At 41.3% G+C, this 24529-nt stretch overlaps 1 protein-coding gene across 1 annotated transcript in view; it reads left to right on the top strand.

The window, feature by feature from the left end:
- Positions 1-24529, top strand: part of igsf11 (immunoglobulin superfamily member 11) — a 143746-nt gene that overhangs the window by 17033 nt on the left and 102184 nt on the right. The gene's annotated exons all lie outside the window — the stretch shown is intronic.

Raw genomic sequence — 24529 nt, 5'->3', positions numbered from 1 at the left:
CTGCAAGCCCTATCTCTTCACATTTGGTTGTCCTTTGAAAATTGGCAGAGAATTCTGTAAAAATAGACCAGCCTCCTATTCTCTATAATTGTCATGAATGGAAAAATTAGAATAGAATAGAAATTGAAAATAGACCAAAATATTTTTTTGTACCGTGCCTTTAACATGTTTAATCCTAATTAAATATTATAGATACTTAATTAGGGCCCGAGCACTGACGGGTGCGAGGACCCTATTGGAATGCAAGGAATTATTATTATTTCTTTGTCCAAATGAATCGCATTTTTAGAGGTTTAAACATGCCCCAAAACTTAAATTTCGCACAGGTATCAGGTCTGGTGAAAATATTTTATTGGTCGTGGGCATGAGTTTGACAAAATGGCTTCAGAGCGCCCCCTACAAAATTTCAAAAAGGGGGTCCACACAAAGGTTACTTTCGCCTAGATGTACAGAATTTGGGATGCATATTAACCATGTCAACACTTCCAAAAAATCCTCTTGCACACATACCTACAACCCAACAGGAAGTCAGCCATTTTTGTTTAATTTTCAAAATAAGGCCTATTTTTGGCGACTTACAGGATCCATACTTCCTCCTAGGGACTGTATCCGATCCTATTCGAATTCATAATGACAAAACATTGAAGATTAACACTTATCAAAAGTTTGAGGACTCATTAGGGGTGTGGCCTTGACTGGGGGTCAATGTTCGATGTTTTTTGGCATTTTGCCAAAACACAGGAAAATCATTGTAATTCTCATATGTAATGTTTAAAGGGCCAGTTCGCCTATTTTCAACCTCAGTCCTATCATGCTATTATGGGTATTATGGTCGAAAATAAATGCAATTTCGTTCTATGCCTATGGAGGACGCTATCCGCTTCTCCAATGGGACCTGGAACGCATCATCTGGTGGAGGCCAGGGAGCTTGCTAGACTACACTTCCTCAATCTGCCTCCGATGTCATGTCTCGTTCAAAATTGTCAGGTTTGTAATGTAGACTGCACACGCCAAGATTTTTTAGACTATCCACTGGTATATTCTCGTCGTATTTAAGATTCATATAGTTACTTTCAGGGGGAGGGGCACAATGCGTTGTAGGAATGTAGAATGGGTGAAACCACAAGCTGTTGGTACAAGTTTAGCAATACTGCGGTATTTTATAATTCAGCCCCAGGGCCCGTTTGATACCAGGTTTTGGTACCTATCCCTAGGAAAGCCTAAAGACCTTGATTAAGGTTTGAAGTAAAATCTGTAAGGTTTCGTCAGAGGCCGTATCTGTGGCGGCATGGCGAATATAACTTTCCATAATGCCTTGCCATAAAACTACATACATTACAATGTTACAACTCGGCTGTACTTATAAATAAATCTTAAAATGCTTGTACAGCCATGAAACTGGGTACACATGTTTGTAGTGGGAAGTTTTGTTAGTAAGCTCAGTGGCGCCCCCCACAATTTTTCAAAAATTCTGCCCCCGCAGCATGTTTAAAATTTACCTACAAGAAAGCCTCTTGGACCCATATTGTGAAGCCAAAACATTTTTTGGGGGTCAAAAAACAGTGTATGTTGCACCATTTCCAGGGGTCATACTTTAACGAACTCCTCTTAGGGCTTTCATCCAATCCATCTCAAATTTGTCCAGTATTCAGAGGAGACATTAATAATAAAAAGTTCCTTCACTTGACTGGAATTATTACTGTGTTGTCTACACTTGATTTTGTGTCCAAATCACTAAACAATTCAGAGCCATTTTCACTGTTTTGTGTCTGTTAAATGCACCATGGCTGGCACACATTTTGGTCCGCTTAACATAGAATTTACATTGTATTGCCAACACTTAAGGTGCTTTTTGACCAAAAATACCAAGAACTTTTATTTCCAGGAACTTCTCTTCAAGGAACGTAATTGTTCCTATGGCCCATTGTTGTCTGCATTTCCACAGCGGCCTTAAGTCCCGGGAAGGTTATGCAAATCAGGCCAATGATTTATGAAGAAACTGTAAAAGTAACTGCACTACACCGCCAGTCCTTTGGGTGGAAGTAATGCACCTTTGAGCTGGTTTGCCAACTGCCATTAAAACTCAGAGAAGAAGGTATCATCATTTGTGCAAGTTAGCCTGTTCGCGTGGAGGAGATTCAACTTGTGCTATGTTTGATTGTGCTTTATTGCATTGCAAATGGATTGAGCACGAAAGCTCACATCTCCTACTTCCTGTTGGCACCATAGACTGTATAAATAATGGACGTAGTCTCAGTGACGTCACCCATTGGTTTCTGAAGCAGCGTCTTAAAGCCCGAATTGCGCCGCCGCTGGGGGTCGCCATATTGGAAATGCCAGAGCCAGCTAATCCAGAGACGGGCAAAGAGTCGGAGCACGACCGAGCTAAAGCCTATGGCTGAGCTCTATGGGCGGGCCGCATGAATCAGCCAGCTACGGCTATGAGGCTAGGCTATATGCTCCTCAGCGTAGCTAGCGGTTATTAGTCATAGACTGTATAAATAATGTATGAGCTTGTTTGACTTTGCCAGGAGGAGATTCTGTCGGTGACTGACTGCAGGTGTTTAGTTATCAGACTAAAGAAGTAGCGGACTCGCTGCTCGCTCGCCTGGTGAGAGAGCGGCGAGCCGACCCGTAACGGGAAACTTAAAATAACCGATCTTCTCATCACTACGGTCCGCTGTAAACTCCTGACTCCTATTTACTGGCCGACGATTAAATAAATGTTTGATAAACACTGTACAGGCTAACAAGCAGCTAAAGCGAGCACAGTATGCCTGCTACTTAGTACTAAAAATATTTCAATACAGTAACACTTAACTCACCGAAAAGCTGGAGCTCAGACTTCTTGCGCAGCTATAAAGTTCCATAAATCCCACATAGACAGATTATTTGTCCAAACTTTGAATGCAAAAATCCCCAAAAAGCTCCAACAACACAAACAGGTGAAGTTAAGCTCAGTGTCTGTGTGTCTGTGTTGACGTCTAGCAGACAGCCAGCAGGATCCACCTGTCAATCAAGTGATCCGGCCCCTATGATTTAAGGCTTAATATTATTAAAACGAGTGTGTTATAAAAAAATTCACCCCCCGTACAGTTATCTTGAACAATAAAATTAGCTACTTATAACAAAACCGTTTTTTGTACCAGGCTGTAAACATGTTTATTTCAGCTGTAAAAATTGGCATTTTCCCACCTGCTGTAATGTTATTTCTTGTTTTCTGGAGCCAGCCTCAAGTGGCCACTCGAGGAACTGCAGTTTTTTGCACTTCCGCATTGGCTTCATTTTTCAACACCGGAGGTTTATTGTTAATAGTTTATATGGACATGAAAACACTGCATTAATCTGGTATAATTTCCTGTATTTTTTAATTTCGTAATAAATATCGCAGAACAAACAAAAATATATTTCAATGCTTTTTTTGTTCCAATATTGTGCAGGCCTAGTGGGTGAAATAAAAGGCTGTTAGTATTCGACCAATCAGAAACGATCAGCACTGCTGGCCCTGCCCTGAAAGTTCCTGGACCTTTGGAAAGTACTACCCCCTGAGCAGGGACTTTTCAGGGTTTAAGTCAACTACCCTGGAACTAAATTTAGACCCTGGTTCCTGCTTTCAAAACGCACAGAGTTCCTCAAAAGGTTCCTAGTTCCTGGGGAAAGTTCCTGCTGTTGAAAAGCACCTTTATTGTTGTCTCCAGAACACACGAGAATTTAGGGCGAGGGCCCGTTCATCACAGTTTATAGCTTTAATTCATATTTAATGTTGAAAGTTAGGCATTTTATTATTGGGCCTGATGGGGATTCAAATGCTTGCCTCAAGCAGTCACTTGAGGAGTTGCTGTTTTTTCACTTGGATTGACTTGTCAGCCCTGAAGGTTAATGCTTGGTTGTAAATACTGGTACTACATTTTTCTGTCTTCCCTACTCAGTTTTTCTTTCTTCAGCTGATCAGCTGATCATTAAGGTTTTCGTATTCTCCAAATTCTCCTCTTATTGTTGTCATTAGATGTTAGCAAAACCTATCCAAGCTGTTTTCATGACTAAACCTATCCAAACTTACACTGTTTTCTTACACTTGGTGAACATTGTGAAACAGTAGCAGTTAGTTGTGTTTAGGCAACAAAAAACACTTGGTAGGTTTAGGCACAAAATCCACTTGATTATGGCACCAAAACCAAAGTTTTAGCTTTTGTAAAATAAAGAAATAATGCAAAGGTCCTCGACACACTGATCGCAGGTTCGACTCCCGGCCTGACGATTAATTTGGTGCATGTCAACCCCCACTCTTTACTCCCCACATTTCTTGTCTCACTTCATCTGTCCTATCTAATAAATGCAAAAGCCCAAAAAACAATCTTAAAAAAAAGAAAAAGAAATAATCAAACGTATTCCTCTACTTATGTCATATATCACACCTGAAAAGGGTACTTAAATTTATTAACCCATTTTTTACAACGTGTAAATGTGAAATGTTATAAGTTAAACATCCTTTTGCACTAGCTAAAGATATTAGCCCTGCCTCATTCAGGTGGTTTAGCCCCCTGGCTTGCAAGCTATAACATAGCATCCTGTTTAATATTTACAAGGAGAGTTCAGAGCTGCATGAATCTTATGGCAGTGAGTGAGTGGGCTTAACATTTTACTACCACTATATCACAGGTAATAGGTAGCAAAACACTACATTTCAGGATGCAAAGGAAAATCTCTTCCAAGAGGTTTTTTGGTGAGAAATATTTAGTTGTAGGCCATTTTACTTACTTACTTACTTACTTACTTACTTACTTTTAATATGTATTGTATTTTTTAACATACATCATAAAAATTGATGAATTCATGTGTTCATCACTTTAGTGCTGCTGGGTAGCTTGTGAATATTCCCCATGGCCTAATGCATTCTTAACCTTATGAACGATAATTAATTTGTTTTCATATTTTGTATTAATCTGAATCTGAACAGTTACTACTGTTATATCAGATTGATATAGTTGAGAAAATATGCAATATGTCCCAAATGTAGTGGAGCAATACTAAAGCAAGTAATCTGTATCTCAGAATTGGTAGATATTTAGAAAAGAGTTCTTCCCAATAACATAATGGGTCCTATTTAGACAGCGGAAGGTGCACAGTCTGAAGTGCATGGCACTAAATGATTTAGGGCATAAAACTGAGGCGCAAGGTGCAAAGAGGTTGGCTTAAGTCCCTGGATTATTCATAGGCGTGTTTTCGGCATAATATGAATCAAACCAATCAGAGTGTCAGCTATCATTCCCTTTAAGAGCCTGGTGCGTGTTGCAATTTACAAGGCAGTCTTTCTTATAAACTTGACCCCGGTTATATCTGTGGGCACAATTGTCGGTGCCATGTTATGTTCGAGTATGGTAATTAATTTACCTCCTAGTTGCGTGTGTGAGAGTGTGTCTCAGTTTCTGTTGTATTAGAGAGAGCGTGCGTCTGAATGAGCGAGCAGTATGGAGAGCTTTGTGTCGGTCTCAGTAGTTTTTGGCCTGTGCGCGGCTGGAGCAGGAATCTCTCTGAGGTGAAGCAGGTGTATGTGGAGGCAGCTGTGAGCTTGTCCATGTCTTCCTGCACTTCTCAGCAGATAGGTTACAAACCAAAAGCAGTATCATGATTTAAGGAGACGAAGGAAACCAAAGCTTGCAGTCTGTCCCTTCAACAAAGTTTTTTCACTGTATCTGCAAACACACTGCTTTTTCCATAATGTGCCCTCTAAATAGCAAACACAGATTGCGCCATAGACTTTACACTGTAGCCCAGGTTTTTGTTGGTCGAAAGCGCAGTCACTTTCTGCATCCTCTAGATAGCAACGCACCACCCGTTTGCCTGACCAAACCTCATATCAAAGCCAACATGCCCATGGGCACTAATGGTGGCGCAAAATAACTTGCTATTTACACAACGAGGGCACTGGGCGTAAAAATGTGTGTGGAGTTTGCATGTTCTCCCTATGCGTGGGTTCCCTCGGTGTACTCTAGCTTCCTCCCACAGTCCAAAGACATGCTCATTAGGTTCTTTGGTGACTCTATAATTGCTCGTAGGTGTGAGTGTGAGCGTGAAAGTTTGTCTCTATGTGTCAGCCCTGTGATTGACTGTCGACCAGTCCAGGGTGTCTCTCGCCCAATGACAGCTGGGATAGGCTCCAGCCCCCCACGACCCTGTACAGGATAATCAGTATAGATAATGGATGGATGGATGGATGGATTTTTTCTTAGACTGATAGAGAAATAATGTTTCAAAATGCATAGAAATTGCATGATTCTTTCCTTTTTTTCTGGGAAGGACACACATGCCCCCACTCAAACTGTGCCCCCCCAGAATTTTAACTTGCTATTTTAACTTGCCCTTTACAATGAAATGAACTCATAGCAATGCATCTTTCTGCCTACTTCTCATTCTCCACTCTGTCAATCATATCCACTGCACCTGTAGTTAGTTCCCAAGAGAAAACCCTGAAATGGGTATCCGGCTCCAAGTTTCAGAAATATGCATTCAATGTTATTAAGCTGAAAAAGTGAAGTGTTTTTTGTTTTTTTGTTTGATTGTTTTAAATCACTTATTGTTATTCAATGCTGGTGCTGTTACATTAAAGCTGCAGTAGGTAAGATGGAGAAGAGAGCGGACTTTGCTTCAAAATTTGAAAGATTACAACCTCCAGGTCCCTCCCCCTCTCTCTCCGCGGCGCTCAGTCCTGCCTCCCAGCAGAAGAGGCCGTCATGCACGCGCAGGCTAGTAACCACAGCAACTGAAGGAGCCAGTAAAAACCTGAAATGACAAAAGCCGGCAGCCATTGTATTACACCACCAACACTATCGAAGCAGGTACACATCAAACCAGCGGAAATCAGTGTTTTTGCTGTGAACGATAATCTACAGCTAATTCTATTTGGCAAAACCACCAGCACTTAGTTTGCTAACAGAGACTGTGGAAAAAACAACAGAGCCAACTAAGCAGTAACACACTGAAGTTGAGAACGTTTAGCGGTGAGAGCACAGGCACACATAACTATCAGGAGAAAGTCTGAAACGGTAACAATGCCTGGGCACTTCACAAAGGTATTTTCTACCACACCGCCATAAAACAACGCTGAACAGTAGCCACATTGAGAACAAGCTAACATTAGCCCTACTGCAACACCAACGTAACACAACGTCACAGTAACCACAGACATCTTAGCAATGTGAAACAAATACAGCAGAAACCTCGGACATGCAGCTCCAATGTTTCCTCTTGTTTCCTTTCTGTCTCAGTCCAACTCTTTCTTTATAGCTTGCTTATCCTCATTTCTCTTCTTCGGTTTAACGGTCTTTGTAGTATAAGCCTAGATGGCAATGGAGGGATGGGCAGTTTTTTCATACCTGGTGGTTGTTTTTAAGCCTTTGTGGACACAAACCGGCTGACGCTGCGCACACTGCAGAAATTGAGCTTGACCATGTGAGCATGTGCAGAGTAGTGGTGCTGCGCAGTTTGATTGACAGCAGCCTGAGAGACTGCTCAACTCTGATTGGTTGTGTGTTTTGGGAGCGTTGGATTCTTACAAATGCCATTAGGAGCAGTAGGAGGAGCCAGAGGAACATTATTTTTTCACAGATTATCTCTCTCATGTACTACTGCATGTTTAAAGTGACAGTTTGAGCAAATATGACAAAAAGTAAATTTTAATAATGTTACCTACCACAGCTTTAAGGTAAAAAAAAAAAAAAAAAAATATTCACAGAAACCTGTAGATGTAGATGGTTTTTAGACTAAAAAACATTTAAGTAGGGTTCAGAAAATTGTACATGACAAAATACCCCAACCTGACAAAACAACCCAATGGGGTGGAACCAATCCCAGGACAGGTTGCTAGTCAGTCAAACGGATGACATCAAGTTATTGAAATAATGCAAAAGCAAATTGGCAATAGAAAAGCTGTTCCAAATCTGCTACTCTCAGGAAAATGCTATTTGTCTTTCCATAACTTGATGGCTTAAGTAAAGAACAGTTACAATGTGTGGCGTGGTGCTAAAAACTGAAAACATATTGTGCTATTTGTATAGCAGACCATGTAGGGGCTCTTGTTTTACACATTTTAGATGGGGAATATATCTTGGTCCTAAAAATTTCACTCAGAGGATTTGTTTTTGCTCTAAATCCTGGAGGCTGAGAGAGCAAAACAAAAATACAGGCAGATTTCACACTTGATTTAACAGTTGGTCTGAGGCTGAGTCCGAACCTGAGAAGGGTGCGAGTAGATTAGTACATTGCAGGGTTAGTGGACTGTTTCCATGCTGCTTTCCTGTCTCCTAACAAGACTAGGTCAAAACCTGGTATGTGGCTCACCGCTTCAGGTCAATGTGCGCATTAGTGGGCAACTCTGGAAGTGTGCTGTGTGCGTGACAGCTGCGGGACATGTTCATTTTCATTTGAAATGCATGAAAACAGATGAATCTTCACAATGCTGGCGTGACATGGGCATATCTCGCGCGACTCGCGCACCAAAAATGTCTCGGTCAAGATACATGGTGAAAATGAATTGTGATGAATCCTATTGATCTCTGACAGCAATATTAACTTATCTTCCTGTAGTAAAAGTCACAGACATGGAGAGTTAAGAAGGTTAACACTTCCGGTATGTTTTTTCAAAGTAAAAGCCAGATCTGGAATTCTGACTCCCCTCATTTGTACACAATGCTTTTATTTTGAAGTGTTTCCCGGGCCGTTGTTGTTGTTATTTTGTTTTACTTTATTTGGCTTGAAAGTACCATCACTCAGTCAATCAGTCAGTCACATACAGACCCATGTGTAGGACTGACCCCGGCGGTCAGCCAAAAATGTATATACCCATAATTTGCTTTTGGGGCGACTGTGACTCAGAGGAAGTTCATAGGTTGGCGGCCTTGGTGGAGGGTACAAAATACAGAATTTTGGTTAGGTTAAGGCCACAAAAGCTCTATCTTTGAGGTTAAAATGGCTGTTTCAATCTGAATTGTACTGTTTTACCTTTAAATTGTGTCTTTAGCAGTGACTTGAGTTATTTTAACGACGATTGTGGTTCAGGTTAAGTAGTGATACAGTGGACATGCTGTGTCTTGTGTTTTAAGACACTGTTCCCTTCTTCAATAATGAACCAAGATAGACAGGGTTGTGTTGCCTTTGCAACACACAGGTATTGTATTGCAAGAGCAGATAGTGTAGGGAAAAACATATATTGCAAAACAAGGAGTAGTAACTAGTTGATATTTCTTGGGTACTGAGTTACTGCCTGAAACAAGGGAAAAATAATTCAGACCAAACTGTAATGAGGTGACAACAGAAGGAAAATGTAAAAGACATGAGAAAATCAGAGTCTATGAAATTAGTGTATAAATCAAGAGTAAAGTATGCTGAAGAAGAAACAGGAGCTGACCCACCTTTGCTTATCTGTTTAATTTGAGCTTAAATACATTTATGCTTTCTGCTGCTGTTTTATTGTAGCTTTTATCCAGTTAAGTATAATTTCCTTCACCTTTCAACAAAAGAAAATTAGAAACTTTCCAATGGCTAAATCTCTCTCTTAAACTGTGTAACACTTGTTTCTTTGTGCAATTCCACAATCTTCCCCTTTCTCCTCAAGGGACAGAGAGCTCTTAACTTTCAAAATGCTTTGTTTCCCTTCATTTCATTTACTTTCCTCTTTCCTAGCTCCCAGGTTGGGAATGAATATGTAAAAATAAAAGAAATCTTTATTTTTACAGTTCATTTGCACTGCATATTTCTGTCCTTAGCATGGTGGAGACTCAGGTGGGCGTGAGTATTAATAGATTTCCTCATTTGTTACGTCAGCAAAATCACACGTGCGCCTCTTAACACTCAGAGGTGTTTTAAGTTGGTTAGAAACATCAGTCTCCGTGGTTAATTTGTCAGTAATGTAAAGCCCTTTACAAGAGAAGAGATCTAATTTTCAAGGAGGGATGTATACATTTTCATGCTCTTTCTTTGCTAATCCTTTCTTTAGTTGTGGTTTTAAATCTTTGCTAACCCCCTCTCTCCTTCCCAATTTTTCCTTATATTATTCTTTCTCTTCTCCAAATCATTTAGGCCATGTCCACACGTACACGGCTATTTTTCAATATGTAGCTTTTTCTCTGCGTTTTTGGCCTTTTGGAAACTCTTGTTTTTGCTGAAATGTATAGAAAGGGTAAACAGCGTTTTTGGCTCATAACGTCAGGCTGTGCACCGTTATCTCTTCTACCTCTCACGTCACAAATGAGGTGACATTCCTTGCAAAATGACAGACGTGACATAAACAGTGATGATTAACAGGACTTTTTATTTGTTTACACATATATGTACAGTATTTGCATGACCCGGTTATATCGCCGCCTGTTGGTGTGGCATTCTCATTACAGCGTTTCTGTTGTGTTTCTGCGTTTTCGTTTGGACGGGGATTTTTTATAACTGTGCTTGTGTGGATGGGGTTTTTTTGGAAACGAAGGAGGCAAAAACTCAGTTTTCAATAATACCCGTGTATGTGTAGACTTAGTTTCCTACTGTTGAGAGTCAGTTTTCCACACTCAATCATTTATCCATTTCTCTGCATGTGTCCATGTGAATAACCCCTCTCTCAGCCCCCCTTTCTCCTTTTCCCCTCTTCATTAAAGAAGGCCTGTATACTCGCCCTGAAAGCTTTGTTGGGTCCTATATGCTAAATGCCAGTCTGTCTCTGCCAGGCACCCTCTTAGTGCTGGTCTCCTTGGTGATGAGATCAGCAATCAGGCCGTTCTGCACAAGACACTGAAGGGTTTTAGATTGAGTGGGCATGTTTGTGTGACTATGTGTGTGTTTGTGTCAGTTTATCTGTGTAAAGATGTGTACTGTATGTCAAGTAAAGAAAGCAAGGCAATACTAGGGACATATATTTTCTGGCTCATTATCATGTGAATGCATTACGTTTCGTGTCAACATGCCACTGCCAAACAAGAGGGCCTCTGTTCTGTCTGCCAGTGCTCAAGCCCCACAGCCACAAGGCCCTAGGGTGGTGCGGTTATACACTGGCACAATTCACAAGGAGTTTAGCTCTACGGACACTGATGTTGGCCTCATCTCGATTCAGTCTATCTGGCATCTCAGCAGCCAGTCTGTGGGAATGTGAGTGGAAGACTGACAGATGGAGTACATATATACAATATATTCTGGGAATGTACGTATATCTTTTTAAAGAAGACTTCTATGCACTAAAAACATCGATTAAAAAAAAATAATGCTAAAATTGACTAAAATGTCTTACAGTTACATAAAAGGGTCTACATTTATTACCAATTTGGTCCATCCATCCATGTTCTGCCACTTACATTAGGTGTGGTGACAACAAAGCAAGAGATGAATTGTCTCTCCAGCTAGTTCTGGGTCTACCCACAAATTGTTCATGACTGGAAAACCTTGAAAAGTATGCACCCAGATATGAGTCCAACTGGCTTCATTTAAACCAAAGGAGCAACAACTCATCACCAAGCCTGCTCCAAATGTCTGGACCCCTGACCCTGTCTCAAAGGGTAACCCCTACCCCCTGTGGAGGAAACTCAACTTGACCACTTGTATCTGCACTCTCATTCTTTTGATCACTACCGGAAGCTCTTGACCAAAGGCTGGTTGGTATTTAGAGTTGATGCGTAGGGCCCTATTAAGTCTTTTTTTCTTTGTGTTTTCTGTTTTAATTTTTCTTAATTCTCTGTTACACAATTCAAGCACATTTTGTAATCAGCAATAGAGTTATGTGGTGGATACATAAAATAAACAAACAAACAAACAATACAATACAAATAAACAAACAATACATTAATATATATGAAAAGTCTGTTGAAAATGTTACAAAAAATAAGTTACCCCGCATCAAGTAGGTTATTTCTTCCATCGTTCCATCTATACCATTACTCTACGAACGTGATTTGCAGGATACACCCTGGACATGTTGTCAGTCAATCACGGGGGTGACACATAGATACAGGTTATTTCTTATTTCATAATTTTAATTCTACCTGGTCCTTCACCTTATATACTTACTACTACTTTAGTCACACATCGCTTCTGGGTTTGTATCGCATTCACACCGCTCTGCATGCCTACCCACCTTTTCTGTTTCTCTCCCTGCAATGTAATGTGTCTGCCCTGTTGACTTTTTTCATAAGCAGTATGTTTTTATAAAGTTGCCCCAAAATCTCATGTTTTGGACTTTTTTACCCACTATTTTCTTTTCTCATCAATTAAGCAGCAACTTGGACAAATGCTATTGTTGCTTAAGTGGCATTAAGACCAGAAACAATGTTGTATGCCAATATGAATGACACCAGCACAAAACTTAATACATGAGAACAGCATGAGTAGGCTTGTATTAAACAGAAAATGTTGCATCCCAACCTGTGCATTTACTTTGGTGGCTGTTAAAATCCCATAGGAAGGCCCCCAAAGTAAATGCATGTTTGTGGAGCCTTCCCCCGCCCTCTGTAAAAACACAGAGAAGCAGCATACCCATAAAAGACACCAAACGATTTTTTTTCTGTTCATTTAGCTTAGTTGTTATGAAAAACAATGTTGGCAGAATATGACCAATCCCAAACATACCCAAGTTTTTGGCTGCAAAGCAGATTGATTTAGCAACCAACTGGAGGAAAACCTTTGCTTAAATCGATTAAAGCACTTTGAGGACAACTGCCAAGCAGATGGCCTCTGTGATCATCATTATAGGTTCAATAGTGCTCTTCAGTGATCCCCTTACTGCACATTGGAGCTAGGTCTCTAGCTGCTGTTGGAGGTATTGATCTGGCTGACAGAGACTAATTCTTTGATGCACATGGCGCGGAGTTAGAGGTTAGCCCTGTGGTCTGAGCTATCACATCTCACTGGGACCAATTTAATGGCCATAATATCCGTGGAGACGTGTGTTTATATGTGTGTTTGGGGAGAGAGGTCTTATATACAGGTGTGTTCATGCAAGTGTATTGTACTCCAAAGTCCTTGTGCAAGCACCATTAAGATGCTTTGACTTGAATAACACCCACGATGCCTGTGTGAAAAAGCATATTTCCCCAAAAATGGTTCCACTAGGCTAAAGCCATATGTATTTAAATGACAGGTGGTCATTAAAATACACACATCTTTGGTCAGAAATCAGGTTTAGTTAACTCGGCATCGGAAGTGGGGTTTAAAAGGCTAAAGCCCTTTTGGAATTGCTTAATCAAATAAAATGAATGAACACACAGCATTAGCTTTGAAGTAACTGAATTTTTCACACAAGTAATTTATCCTTCTCAGGATAATGGTAAATCGCTAATCGCACTAGTCAGCTAGTTATTCACACACATTTGTACATTGTAGTCTATGCCTTCAAGAGCAATTCTGGGGTTCAGTATCTTGCTTCAGGATTAGGGCTGCAACAACTAATCGCTTAAATTGATTAAATTGATGATTAAAATAGTTGGCAATGAATTTCATCATCGATTAGTTGGGTCTTTGTTATGATGCATAGCATGCGCTGTGAAAACGTCACTGGGGGCAGCCAGCCAATGCCGCAGCTTGTGTAGCTCACGTGATGAATTACAGGAAGTACTGCGTCTCCTCCTCAGTTTGTTGTGCAGTGCTGATGATGTGTCCGCCTCCGGCAGATTAGTGTCCGTTTACACAGACAAACGCATGATTACGGTTTCTATCGTTCATTTAAAAACAAACTTAACGGACTGAAACTCCATTTATTTTCCCTCCTCTCCGTTTTGTGATGGGCCCATAGCCGGGTCGCTGATAAAGCAGCGGAGGAAAGTATATCGTGGTAGTTAAGCTGTTGCTATCGCCACTGGTAACGGCAAGCTAATTTAACGCTAACTCTTTATGAAGAGAGAGAGAAATGACAGAAAGTATTTCTGTCCGTCACATTGTGTATAAATTAACTTGTACTTGTGCGTTTGTCCGTTATAACGGACAATAATCTATCGCTAATTTAGCTGAAATTTGGTTGGGCAGACACTGGAGTGTAACAAAACATTATCGAGTTTGTGAATATTTCATGCCATTAGTCAGAGACAGACTAAAGTGAATCTTTTATTTATTCCCAACAGAAACTTTTTTTTATTGTAGTGGCCTTGTCTGTACTTTCCTTTATCATGTGAAATTATTAAGTAAATCAACAAGATATTAATTAGAGTTACGTACATGAGTTACATACTTGATATATTAACATTGCATTGTACAAGGAAATAAGACATAAAGACATAATTTTTTGTGTGTCTGGAATATAATGCTAATACTAAAATTGAGCTTTTTTTCTTTTTATCCAATTAATAATCGATTAATCATAGAAATGATGAACAGATTAATCGATTATTAAAATAGTTGTTGGTTGCAGCCCTGCTAATACCTCGGTATGAAGACAGCAGGAGCTGGGGATCGCACCCCTAATTTTTCGATTAAAGGGCGACTCACTCCGCCTCTGAGCCATAGTTCCCCCCCTAAGTCAAGTGCCTTCCTTATCTGTGAATCATGAGACATTGCCAAGACAGGAGACGCTGACAATAACTACAAATAATTGAAAATGGATAATAATAATAATAATACATTTTTAAATATAGCGCTTTAAAGGATACTCAAAGGCACTTTACATAAAAGAAAGAACAGAAGCAACAATAGCAAATACATTAAAAACATTAAGAACATATACAATGCACAAATAACAGGTCATTGGTTAAAAGCAGATTTAAATAGGTGGGTTTTGAGTGCAGTTTTAAAGGAAGGAAGAGAGGGAGAGGTCCTGAGGTGTTGGGGGAGAGAGTTCCAGAGGGAGGGGGCAGCAGTGGGAAAAGATCTGTCCCCCCAGGTCCGGTATTTGGTTTGGGTGAGAGGGGTGAGGAGGTTGGCATCAGTCGATCTGAGGTAATCTCACTGCTCTCCCTGTCATCCAATCTCAGAGCAATGGTTTGACATTTTGGGGAAAATGCTTATTGGCGCTATTGCTTATTAGATTATAGAATATAGATTGTTGTCATAGAAAAGCTTGGGGAGTTGACTTAACTCTCTTTTTAGTCTAATCTTTTGTAAAATTGAGAAATACTTTTAGAAAACATATCTCAAATAGGGCGAAGCTTAACACAAATACTGGAATCTATGTTGATTGCTGGTGACCTCACAGTGAGGTGGCTGTGCCAGGCCAAGAAATATTCAGGCATTTGACCACCTGTAAAACCACGTAATGATTTTTTCTGGCTTCAGTTTTTTTTATAGACAAACAATTTACATAGAATTTGTTAATGAGTAAGCTTAAGAGATACTGGCAGGGGGATTTTTTTTACTTTGGGTAGAGCCAGGCTAGTTGTGTACCCTGTTTTCTGTGACAGAGCAAGCCAAACCAAATGCTGGTTGTAAAGTCACATTTCTGTTTTGACATAAGTGTGGTATTAATCTTGTCATCTTGGCAAGTTAAGTATATCTACTCTAAATGATAAGATAAGATTATTGATTAGGAACTTTATTAATCCGAAGCAAATTCTAGTACCAGATTGCGCCAAAGATACAGTATAAAAAAAACGAGTAATATTTAATAACTTAAATATAAATGAAATATACAATTTAAGGTGTACTATGGTTGAAAGGCCAAGAAACAGTGCCTAATATAATAACAATAGTACAAGAAGATAGTTACAGAATTAAGCTTAGTTAAATTGTAATGGTGGCAATTACATTGACAGTTGTATTTGCAGATAATAAGAAGTAATACAAACTATATATATAGTAATAAAAAAATATATATATATATGCAAATATTGCATGAGATGATGACTGTTAAAATAAAAATGTAATTGTACATGATAAGATTGTCTGGCTACCAGTCCAGGGTGTACCCCGCCTTTCGCCCAATGTCAAGTGGGATAGGCTCCAGCGACCCTGAACAGGATAAGCGGTATAGATAATGGATGGATGGATGGATAGTACATGATAATTATAAAAGTTATATTGCAATTGGCGGTATTGCACATAATAATGCACTCTATGAATATAAATAAAGCCCTTGATATTGAGGGAGAAATTGCACATGATAATGAACATAATATAACCTGATATTGAAAAGTGTTATTGCACATATCAGAAGTTGTTTTATAGCTTTAATGGAGTTGCACATAGTGAAGAAAAGACCCTTTAAGCTCCATTTTTCCTCCTGCTGAACAGGGAGGAGTTATACAGTTGGATGGCCACAGGTAAAAAAGACTTCCTGTTGTGCTCTTATTATCTTCACCCTTATTACAATTAAAACATGTATTGTGATAGAAGGACAGCAGTCTGCTTGATAATTTGTGCAGTATGTGTTAGTGTAATAGAGAAAGAGACAATTTGTGCTAGCTGAGCCATGTAATTTCTGTGTCATGTCTTTATTATCTTGGGCTGTTGCCGTGCTTGTGTGGCTTATCTTTTCCTAACATCACATGTGTAAGTGTGTGCAAATGTATTTATTACCTTTGCTTATCCGACATCTGCACTAAGTAGTCTTTGTTGACATCACTGGTTAGACTTCTGAATATGTTTATCTTGTAGATAATGAATGTCTGAATGATATAATTATACTGCATCTTCCTAAGGTATGTTGAATGTAAGGAACTTTGTTGTCTAGGTCGCTTATTTTATTTTATTTTTTAATATTTGAAGGAACACATTTGATGCCTACTTCTAGAAATATAACTAGATTTTGAGGGTGTACTATTTGGATTTTAAACGAGTATTGGGTATTTGATAATAATTTTCCGAACACAAGCGACACATTTAAAGTAACCAAACAGCAAATGGAAAAATAGATTTGGATAAAAATCATACTGAAAAATAAGAATTTCCCCCAAAATGGATATCTAGTGCTTCAGAACAGTACTCTTCATTTGCTTTATTTACAAACATACATTTTACATGAGCAATATTATAAGGTCTTATCATCAAAGATTAATAGTCTTTGTGCTGTAATGTAGGTTAAGGCCCAGGAGGCCAAAGAGCTGGAGCATAAAACAAACCAATCATTCTCAATAAAGGAAGACATCCTTTAACACCTTCTCTAGTGCTGCCTGCATTGTAATGACCTGTATTCCAAATAACAACACTCAGAGCTGACAATGAAAAATTATCAATGTTTTGTAGTTACTTGTGTTTATATTGGTCTGGAGCACTCTCAGGGACAGTGTGTGTATTTTGATGCTTAATACACATACAGATGAGTGGGCACACACACTCTCTCAGAGGCATGCAGACCTACAATCAAAGAATCAAACTAATGAAGCCTTTCAGAAACAAACAACTTGATTAAGACTCAGGAGGGGAGAAACCAGGTGTGAAGACTGTGGGTCATGAAATCATGTGTGAACATATGCCAAGGCTGTGTTTTTAAATTTAAAAAAATGCTGTTTTTGTGGTTTAAAAGGATACACCATATCCTGAGGGAGTTTGTTTGGGCATGTTATAACCAACATTGCTGCTCACTACTTGATGATCATCTTTTGGCTGAACACACTAAATGGTAAATGGACTGCACTTTGTTAGTCTGAAAGCGCTTTTACACTTCTGCCACTTTCACCCTTTCACACATTCACACACTGATGGCAAACTATGCTACTATGGCAATCTCCAATGCACAATGCACATTCTCTATGCACATTTATACACCAAAGGCTATTCCCCAGGTAGTACTTTGGAATTCAGTGTCTTGCCCAAGCACCCTTCCAGCTCTACCACTAGCCCCAGCTGCTTCACTAGCCAAAGAGAGCCAAGTGTAGGTTTGCCGCAGTGAGAAATGTTTTTGTTTACTTGGAGTTGCATGTCAACTGAGCTGAGCTTTATGTTTTTAACTATGCTTTTTGCTTCTACAGGATCTTATCTAGAACAATGAGTCATTCAATTTCGAGTATTCAAAAGGGACAACTGAAAGAGCAATTTTTAAAAGATTTTCTGGAAAGTAAAGTAAATCAACATCACATCACAATCTCTGTGGCCGCATGGTCTGCTGAGAAGAGGGTTACAATCTCGCTATACACACTCTTTGAGATCAGTTGTGACTCACATTTGTAACAAGGCCTCTGGTTGGTGGAAAGATAGGAACACTGAATGTGATTGATCAATAGACCAAACAGAAGACATCAAGAAGTGGCCGGCTAACAATTTTGACATGGATAATGATCACGACAAGACATCTATTATTGGATATATTATTATGGATATGTACAGATTCTCTATAAAGACACTATGGTTTGAGGTTGAATAAGGTAGCTCATCCAAAGTGAGACGATCTCATCAGAGCTCTCATTAGAACGGTGCAGCTGTCAGCTTTTGTCAGGTTGGTTCTCCGGAGGACGGGCAGGGGGGCGACCAAGCCAGCTGAGCCTCTCCGGAGGACGGGCAGGTGTCGGCCGGGCCGCCGACGGGGAACCAGGAGCAGGTGTCGGCCGGACCACCGACAGAGAACCAGAACCAGAGGCAGGTGTCAGCCGGACCACCAACAGGGAACCAGGAGCAGGTGTTGGCCGGGCCACCGATGGGGAACCAGAACCAGGTGCAGGTGTCGGCCGGACCACTGACAGGGGACCGGAACCAGGAACTAGGGTCAGCCGGACCACCAACAGGGAACTTGGTGCAGGTGTCGGCCGGACCGCCGAAGGGGAACCAGAAGGAGGTGTCGGCCTGACGCCCAATGGAGAACCAGGAGCAGGTGTCGGCCGAACCGCCGACAGAAAACCAGGAACTGGTGTCGACTGGACCGCCGATGGAGAACCAGGATGGGAATCCTCCAGCTGGGCCAGAGGGGGTGTCGGCCAGGATGCGACGGGGAACCAGAATGGGGTTCCTCCAGCTGGGCCAGAGGGGGAGTTGGCCGGGAGCCGACTGGACCCGGGGTGCAGGAGTCGGCAGGAGAGCCAACTGGACCAGGGGAGCAGGAGTCGGCAGGGGAGCCGACTGGACCCGGGGAGCAGGATTCGGCCGGGGAGCCGACTGGGACACAGGAGCAGGAGTCGGCAGAGCCTCCGACCAGGACACAGGAGCAGGAGTCGGCAGAGCCTCCGACCCGAACACAGGGGCAGGAGTCGGCAGAGCCTCCGACCGGAACACAGGGACAGGAGTCGGCAGAGCCTCCGGCCGGAACACAGGGGCAGGAGTCGGCAGGACCTCCGACCGGAACACAGGGGCAGGAGTCGGCAGGACCTTGACCAAAACACAGGGACAGGAGTCGGCAGAGCCTCCGGCCGGAACACAGGGGCAGGAGTCGGCAGGACCTCCGACCGGAACACAGGGGCAGGAGTCGGCAGGACCTTGACCAAAACATAGGGGCAGGCGTCGGCAGGTCTTCCGACCGGAACACAGGGGCAGGAGTCAGCAGGACCTCCGACCGAAACACAGGAGCAGGAGTCGGCAGAACCTCCGACCGAAACACAGGATCAGGAGTTTCTTAGGAGCTAGGCAGTGGAGGCTCTGGGGCTCTGGGCTGGAGAGAGGGGTGAGGAAGACAAGAGCCACAATGGCCCCGTCTTTTCCTGGTGCCTCCAAGGCAGCCAGGGAAAATGGCCAAGCGTGTCCCAGTCCAAGGAGACTTCTCAAAACTAAAATCTCCTCTCACAGCTCTAAAAATGTTCTGGAAATAAGTAATTTTTGAAAATAAATCAAGATGTTCAAAGTCTGCTGGGTCCATGTTTGGTCTGTTCATTCTGTCAGGGTTTCAGATTAAACAAAAAAAGGTGAGGACCAAGATGCAGCCTTTGATATTATAAGTTTAATAAACAAAAGGCAAAAAATGCAAAAACAAAATCTAAAATCCAACAAAAGACAAAAAAGGAAAATCAAAAGGCAGAGCAAAAAACTTACAACAAAACCAGGAACAGGTAATCCAAGGGACACGAGGGGTCAGGGGAAACACGAAGAATATCCAGAGAAGACACGAGGAACAAAATCACACAAGGAAGGTCAAAGACATAGACTCACACAGGGTGGACGACAACGTACTAGCCACGAGACAGGGGAGCACAAAGACTAATTAAACTTAGGAGGTGAGGTTAATCAGACACAGGTGAGACAATCAAGGGGCAGGTGAAAACAATCAGGGCAAAGTCCATGCAAATGCCTTCAGGAGGGCAACCGGGGCGCCAACCAGACGAGGGAAGCAGATCAGGAGGGTGGCCGGGGGGCTGACCAGGCGGGCAGAGCCTCTCAGGAGGCCGACCAGGCAGGCGAAGCCTCTCCGGAGGACGGGCAGGGGTCTGACCAGGCCGGCTGAGCCTCTCCGGAGGACGGGCAGGTGTCGGCCGGGCCGCCGACGGGGAACCAGGAGCAAGTGTTGGCCGGACCACCGACAGAGAACCGGAACCAGATGCAGGTGTCGGCCGGACCACCAACAGGGAACCAGGAGCAGGTGTTGGCTGGACCGCCGACGGGCAACCAGAACCGGGTGCAGGTGTCGGCCGGACCACTGACAGGGAACCGGAACCAGGAACTAGGGTCAGCCGGACCACCAACAGGGAACCAGGTGCAGGTGTCAGTCGGACCGCCGATGGGGAACCAGGAGCAGGTGTCGGCCGGATCGCCAACGGAGAACGAGGAGCAGGGGTCGGTCGGACTGCCGAAGGAAAACCAGGAACTGGTGTCGGCTGGACTGCTGATGGAGAACCAGGATGGGAATCCTTGATTCTGATCCTGATTCCACAGCACATGCCGCAGTCCGTCTCCAGCGCATCCCAGTAGCGTGTCTCCGCTTACACAAAAAAAAAAGTTAGTCCCTAGCATGCAGCGTTCTGGAGATATTAAACACTGAAGGATACCCTCTGATTTTTCTACATTGCAGACCTAAGGGGATCAATATTTTGAATATCAAAGAAGAGAGTTTGGTGTCGTACATGATGAGAAATATTATAATTGCTCAAATTGTTATAACAGCTTATATTGATGACCCCTGTGGACAAGTAAAATGTGTCTATCCCGGTAATGACGGTATTACAAAATTCATATTGTGGCAGAATGTGACACTGGTTACACAATTGAAACCGGTATGAGTATGACTGGTTTTGTGACCCCCCCAGACCCCCCCAATACAGTAAAACTGCACATTTTAGAACAGTTGCAACAAATACAAGTGGCAAATAGTAAAAAGTAACAATCAAGAACAGAGTATTTTTTGCTCCACCAACTGGACTTCTGCCCAACCTCCTCCTGCACTGTGTGGAGAAGTGTGGTAACCTGTAATAGGTCTACAGGTCACCACAGATCAGCTGTTTTTTTATCATGTACATTTGTCTTTATGTTTTAATTAATCAAGCAACCAGTGAAATAAGAGTCTGTTTGTGATTTTGAGAAACCAGCCTGATCAGTGTAGACATACACGGTCTGCTGTAATGTTAATCAACAGTATTTAGAACACGTGGCTTAGGCAGAGTGATACACAGAGTGAAAATACCCAGTTATGTTGTGCTCTATATCAGCACTCATGGAATGCCTCTTATCCAATCAGTTTACTTAGTCTGAACTAACTGTTGTATAATATAAAATATATCATTCATTGAAAATGATATTCACTGTTGATTTTTTTTTTGGTAGGAGATGTTTATCCAACCATCATTACAATATTTACTTATATATGTCCTGCATTGCTGTTCCATCCAGGCTTGCATTACTTTACTTACATTTGCATAATTTTTATTTAGAGGCAGGAATATACCAGATAAATTAACTGTTAACACCATCATGTGTAGGATTTGTTTTACTCAGTTATTTCTGCACCCCTTCCCTCTTTCCCATGAGTATATGCTCAGGCTGGCAGATCTAACTTTACCTGTGAACAACAGCAACTAAAAGGATCAGCCAGGTGAAGCATCGAACATACACTTTTGTCCGCATCGCTGGCTCTTGTAGAAAACATGGATGACTGCTGCACTGTGATGCATAGAAAACCCTTGTTGAATCTGGATCGAATTTGTAAAAGTGGGTTCACTCTAACAAGGAAAATGCATTTAGTAAATCTGACCTGCTGCTGTTTGATCTGGAAACTCTTAAATGTGTTGTAATAGGATTCTCCATTGGCTAGGGCTACATAATATTAGAAAAAAATTACATTATATTTTTTCCTCTGTTTTATTATTTGACTACATTAAGTCTATACTTCAAACAAATGTCCTACTTTTACCACCCAAAGGCATGGAAAAGTAGAGCAAGAACAGGTGGAGTGACACGTTTCTTAAAGGCTTTGAAAGTAGACTAGTTTGTCACAGTTGTGTAACTTACGTGTTACCTACCATTTCCAGTGCTTTCCAAATCAGTGTCACAGTGACTTTTTGAAACAAATCTCATTGTCTCGTACTGCCTGTGATTCCCATAGCACTACATCCAAGGTGCGCTGCAACTGTAGCCACTAAAAGCAAACACACATCCACAATAATAGCCCCTTTTACACTGCCAGTTCAAGGCGAGATTATTAAGCCTCTGTTATGCCTCATCTTCTATGTGAAATGCGGAAAAGGAAGGCGGAATGGTGGGGGAAAATCGTTCTGCTTTTGAGCCAGCATCAGAGATATTAACAGAGGTGAAACAGCATCTGTGTAGACAGTGGAGCCTGCAGAACAGAACAGCGCTATGTGTGTGTGTATGCGATGCTTGCGTTATTTGTTTACACGTTGCATGTCTTTTGCTTCCACAACGCCGGAATGCTTTGTTAAAAACAATTGGAACAAAATGGATTTATGCCTGGTTCAATGAAAAATGCAAAGGAGGCATCCGTATAAGTTGCCAAAAGACTTCAACATATAAATGTCAATCCCCAGGAGGGCAGTTTGATCAGGGATCACCAGTTTAATCATAGATCAACGATCTACCAATTAGAGGGTGACCCACTACATGTATGTCTGAGCCACAGCTGCCCAATAAGTGGCTGCACGATAAGTATATTTAAATTATGCAAGAAAATACTTATGCAGTAGCATATTGGTAGTGTATCTAAGGTTACTTAAAATAGTCCCATTTTAGTATGGTACTATTATTTTGTACAACAAAAGTATATAAATTACAAAATTAGTGGTTATATTTTAACCCAATTTAAATATATTGGAGTAACCCCATATGACCCGAAAATATGCTCAACGCTTTATTAATACATTATGCAGCCAGTCGTAGTGCACGTTACATGTACAGATGCACTCATATACCCAGATCTAATTGTCTACAATATTACTCCGCCCTCACTAACATTTAGAATACTTCAGAATACAATTTTTCACTAGGGTTTGTATTTCAATGAGTGACATCAGATCCTTGGGCAAGTTGTTAAGTTGGCCAGCCTCCAACTTCAGTGTATGAATGTGTTTGTGAGAAGAGGAAGTTGGCAGTAGCGTAAAATGCTTTGAGTGGTTTAGGTAAGTGCTGTACACGTGCGATTTCTTTTGATATCATTTACAATTTAATTTAGCAAGTGCAGGATTAAGTGTTTGGAAGAGTCCACTCCCAAGTCTTGAATGTTATTTGCTCTGATAACGTAAAAAGCAATGCTGAGGCATTATTGGTGGCAAAATGTTACCATACACAAAACCTTTGGTGGGTTTATTGTCACGAGTTATTCTAGTTTTGTTATGTTTTTGATTTGTATTTCGGGGTTCAGATATTGTTTGCAGTTTTACCTGGTCACTTATCTCTTGTCATGACTTCTCATCGTTTCATTTTGTATTGAGTTTATTCTGTGTTCTTGTCAGTATTTAGTCTTGTTTAGTTTAGTATTTCACTTGTGTCTTTTTGGTTGGATAATTTCCTGTTTTACTTTGTCACCTTGTCTCTCCTGTTGGTCCACTTCCTGCCTTTGTGTTTCCCGCTTGTTTTATTGTGTGCCCTGCCCTGGTTGTTTTCACCTGCCCTTGATTGTCTCACCTGTGTCTGATTAGCCTCACCTCCTTAGTTTATTTAGTCTCTGTGCTCCCTTGTCTCTGTGCTGGTTCATTGTCTTTGTCATGTTACCTGTGATTCTGGATTTACCTGTTTCCTCTTCGCTCCCGTGTGTTTCTGTTTTTTCCCTTTGGATTATTCTTTTACTTTAATTTTTGTTCTACAATTTGGTTTTCTGTTTTGTCTTGTGTTGGATTTTAGATTTTGTTTTTGCATTTTTTGCCTCAGTTTATTAAACTCCTTACCATTGTCTGCACCTGGGTCTTTTACCTTTTTATTTTACCCCAAACCATGACATTTATGGTTGGTCTCAAAGAGATTTGATGCTTTTATTGAATATATTTTGTACATATATTTTTGTATGATCCTTTTAATATATTTGGTACACTTTTTTTGAAAGCCCACACATAAACTTGAATGTAATATAGGTGTGCATCTGTGTGGAAGTGGCAGATTATATAGCTAATTTGTATGCCACAGCAGTTCTCCTTGTTTCCAGGGCATCTGTAGCCTGGGTGGTCAGTCCCTGTACAGCCTTTTTCAACAGAGGACAATAAAGCATTTTCTTGCTTGAAGAGAAGTATTGGAAATTGAAATACCAGTAGTTTACTGACTGGTGTTACAAATCAGCAGATCT

The sequence above is a fragment of the Semicossyphus pulcher genome, unplaced genomic scaffold (genome assembly GCF_022749685.1).
Source record: "Semicossyphus pulcher isolate SPU_LCO1_2020_fin unplaced genomic scaffold, fSemPul1.0.p SCAF_19, whole genome shotgun sequence".
NCBI lineage: Eukaryota > Metazoa > Chordata > Actinopteri > Labriformes > Labridae > Semicossyphus > Semicossyphus pulcher.
This window is presented reverse-complemented; position numbering and strand designations above follow the sequence as displayed.